Source organism: Bidens hawaiensis, unplaced genomic scaffold (genome assembly GCF_021521415.1).
Source record: "Bidens hawaiensis isolate Kalapana, Puna unplaced genomic scaffold, B.hawaiensis_p1.1 tig00002977_1, whole genome shotgun sequence".
Taxonomy (NCBI): domain Eukaryota; kingdom Viridiplantae; phylum Streptophyta; class Magnoliopsida; order Asterales; family Asteraceae; genus Bidens; species Bidens hawaiensis.
In genome coordinates this window covers 884,114-888,654 of record NW_027491160.1, presented here as the reverse complement: position 1 = coordinate 888,654, position 4,541 = coordinate 884,114, and the positions used below count along the sequence as shown (strand labels likewise).

Genomic DNA, 4,541 nt, shown 5'->3' with positions numbered 1-4,541 from the left:
TTGCCATCCCTAACAAAACCTTTATGAACGTCATTCCAAAATGAATGACACCTATTTGAATCTGTTCAACACAAATACATTTGTAGCGGTGCGAATACAAGTACAAAGAAAGTAAAATTAGCATCAATGGGAGGGAGGCATTCATGGCGGACCTACACTATAAGTGTAGGGGTTGATCCCTGTGAAAGTTTTTTTAGAGGTATATATATATGGTAAAATCCTGACCGACGAATTTTGACACTGACCCTTGTCTTGTTCGATCCCCGCGAATTTTTTTCCTGGCTCCACCTTTCTATCACACGTGTAATAAGTAAATCCAATATTTAAAACACTGTAATGTTCTCTTTATAGGTTATTATTGTTTAAAACATTGCAATGTTTCTTTATAGGTTAACACGTGTGTGTGGATTTAACAGAGGTTTCTCCTTTGGTGGGCTTAGGGAGTAGTGGTTTCGCGGTCGGTCAAGCCGCATTAAAAGCTGCTTCAGGTAATGTGGCAAAACATGAAAAGGCGTGTCTTGACAACCAACATGTATTTATTCCTTTTGCTTTTGACACTTTTGGTTTCCTCGCGCCTGAAGCTGTGGAGCTACTTACCCGTGTTCAGCGGGTCATGCATAGTAATGTTATGACTCCAAGATCAGCAAATATAGTTTTTAAAAGATTGGGTTTTGCGATTCAAAAAGGGGTAGCGGCGCAGCTTGTTGCCCGCTTGCCTTTTGTTTCGATGTAATCCAAAAGGCCTTTAAAGATTATACAAAACTTTTTGGAGTCAAAAAAAAAAAAATATATTGTTAAGGTATGTAGGCTTCAACTCATTAGTGCTTTAGCTAGTTAGGAGATGGCACAGAATAGGGGAATTGGCAACTCTAGTCGTGCGTGTCCAGTTGGGCTTAACTTGATTATTAAGTTAACCCTAATTGTATTCCATATATATATATGGATCTCATGCGTACTTGTATCACTATATATAACTTGATAATACAAACCCTAGATCGGCTCTTCTTTGCCAGTTAATTCTTTGCGGTTAAAATACTTCAGTTACTCACACCTACTGCTTATTGCATATTTTAGGAGCATCATTTGGTTTCATGAAAAAACATGTTAGTAAACATCTCTATTTTTCTTTATAGGAAAAATAAAATACTCTATTTATTTGTAAGACATTTTAAAATACATGACACTTAGTGTAATATGCATATGATAATGTAAAATAATTCAAACTAGTATTTACAGCTGCATGACTAAACATGCAAAAGCTTCGGATTTTTATGACCTGTTTACACTAAAATATATTTTGCCAAATATAAATACTCAAATAACTCTATATGCACATATAATCACGTAATAAAAAGACAATTGCTTTAGCATTGATTTGTGATACATGTCCGGGAGTCAAAGGCGCATAGGGCCGATCCATAGGCAAGTGAAAACAAGTAGGGTTTTATCCCAAACTTAATTAAGGCCTCTAAGTGCAAAAGAACATTATATACAAATATATTATAACAGATAAAGTAAATTCAAAGTAATGTATTGGTGTTGTGGTAGGCTTCGTTGTTACTAAAGTTTAGGTCATGAGCTCAAAACTTGTAATAAAAAGGCCCCAAAATCTTATTTCGATGTAGGCGTTCACATTCGTTGAGCCGGCCCGGGACGCATGAACAAGTTCGAATCTTACTATTCATATTGTTTTTTTTTTATTTATTAGAAACCACTCCAAGGTTAACCATCTATGTGGGACAAGTTTATCAATTTCCTTCTTTCAAGGCGGTTTTATCAAATTTACTACTCTAATTTTTGACGCATCATGCATCCTACCTTCATTTTACACGCATCTTAGATCATCACGAAGCTCTCAACAAAGAAAACACAAGCACATAAAATTATTAACTATATACTCATACGTGTAGCTGTATAGATCATGACATTCCTATTAAGTATTGTTGTCTCGATCACTTTGTTTTGTGACAAGTATGCATTATAACTTGTTGCTAATCATTGTTGACCTGATTGATCTTAGAAATATGACTTGTCAACTCAAGCGACCAAATTATAATCTTAGAAAGGAGAGGAATGATCGTTATTCGTTTCAACAAAATTAAGAAGATAACCTCAATAAATAAAATAAATGCTCACATATCTAATCATAAAGAACATCATAAAATTATGAAAAAGAAACATCTTGAAGAAAATACTCATTTCGATTGAAATTATTAAGATTGTCCCATATTTCATGATCCTTGTTCACATATTAAGTTATTACACACATAGGATCATTAAGGCTGATCATATGGTAGTACACTTGGATCAACTGAAGCATATGCTAGTAGCTCTTGGTTGCATTGTAGAATCTTCATTTCTTCTTCATCCAAATTCACCCATGCCTCAATTCCTCCATAGCATTTTGTATCCATTAGGGTCACAAGATTCATGAACACATGCTCACCTTCGCCTGCAATACCAGTCACCCAACCTGGCTTTCCCCAACCAAAATCGATATCATAGTAACCCATGTTACACCAACTTGTGAAACTATAGATGTCTATCGGCCCTATTGACCCTATATCTCCATTTTCTCCAAGCAATTTCTTCATTGCAATGTGCCCTTCATCACCTTGTGCTTTGTTCACAAACTCAACATCTACTTTCGCAATGCCTTCACGTACTTTTTTCACCAAAGCATGCAAAGTGGTCTCTTCGCTAGCTTGGTACAGTGTGGTCGAGATCCAAACCAGGTTGTCTTTAGAGGATTCTGTTGCAAGTTTTCTGCGAAGATTTACAGCATGGGTTAAAAGAGAAGTATTCTGAAAACCACGTGCTTCTTTAGATGCAGCAAGTGCACACTTCCATATCAAAGCAGATATCACCTCAACTCTTGATGGGTGTTTAACTCCATTTCTTGTTGCCTCAGCTTTTAGTTTGTCTATGGCATCCGAATCAAAAACAAATCTTTTTGTGCTACACTTGCCGTGCTTTAAAAATGAGTGAAAAAACCCCATTGATATGTCTCTAAGCCACAAGCTTTTTGCAGGGAAAATTGAGGACGCAGTTAAGTTTGGGTAAATGACTTATTCTCCACAAGCCATGTTAGCCCATCCTTTCAGAAAAGTATAGAGTGCAGCCCCATCAAGGATATTGTGTGAAATGCACAACCCGATAGCGATTCCCCCACATGTGAAAATGTTCACCTGAATATTTGTTACATGAACACCCACATTAGATCCATCAAAACTAGGTTCAACTGGAAAGAACCTCATGAACAATCGGTGGTCAGGTTGACGCAAAAAGTCGTCACAGCGACGGTGAACCAAAGCTAAGACATAATTAGCACCAACATCATTACAATCAATCGAGAGATGATCCCGTGTTGTTCCAGCAAGCGGGTAAAACTGAGTCAAGGTTTTACTCAATGAGCTCTTTAGAAGTGCTGATATTTCTAGTGCTTGGAAGAGTTGTCGCCATTGTGATTAGGGTAGTACAAGATGATTGGCACGTAAGGAACGGTAACGAATTGATCTAGGACACAAAGATTGAATGTTTTCAAGTGAGGTGGTGTTGGGGAAGATGGTTTAATGTTCTCTTTGGAAATGACTTTCACTTCCATACCGAAAATTCGTTATTGCTATATATGGGAGATAATTAGTGTAGAAAGGATGGTTATTGCAGCCCTCCAAAGGCCCTTTTATAGCTTGAATATTGTGTAACTCACTAGTTTAAACCATCAGGATTCTTGTCAATAGTATATTGGTATATTAAACTTATTAATATTAATTAACTTATATGTTATTAATGTATTCCGAATGAATAATATAGGATCACATGGTGGTTTTTTAAATATACGATTGGACTACATGTTTAAAGGTATATATACATCATCAAATGGAAAAGAAAAGAAATAATAATAATAATACAAAATCTTTGCACTTCGAACTTCTAGAAACCTTTTCAATTTGTTTTTAAACTATTTTCTTGAGAGTTTGAGTTTTAGATAGTTTCATGTGGGCAAGTATTTATCTTAATAAATTATTAATTGGACAATCGTATAATTAATTTTAAAATTTTAGCATACTTAAAACAATGTTTATTCGGTCGGTAAAGCCCGAATAATGATAAAACATAAGCGTTATGGTGGCAAGTCGACACGAATTTAATAAGTATCAGTTATATTTGTCACAGTATCAGAATTAAACCTAAAGAATAAATTCGTCAAATTAACATATAAAAAAAATAAAAACACATTTAAAACTATGTTTATTGATGTGTGTAAGTGAATATATAAAATATGAAACTCAGACAAACAGTTTTTAAAAGGAATCACCAAACTAAACTCCAAACAACGACAAGTGCACCGGTAGCAGTGTAGCAGAGAGTAGAGATGGTATTTATTACCTGATGCCTATTCATGGACACTATGGGCAAACTCTCGATACGAAACCTCTATCGAATCCTAGCCTAAATTAACAATTCAATGACAATTCAGGTGGCGCCGGTGATTCATCCCCGGCTTCCGCCGCCGACTTCACCACTTTCTCCCGCTGCGT

At 35.8% G+C, this 4,541-nt stretch overlaps 1 pseudogene; it reads right to left on the bottom strand.

Moving 5' to 3' along the window:
- Window positions 1-2,276: 2,276 nt before the first annotated feature.
- On the bottom strand, window positions 2,277-3,608 carry LOC143621876 (epi-neemfruitin B 7-O-acetyltransferse L7AT pseudogene; annotated as a pseudogene).
- Between the last annotated feature and the right edge of the window lie 933 nt (window positions 3,609-4,541).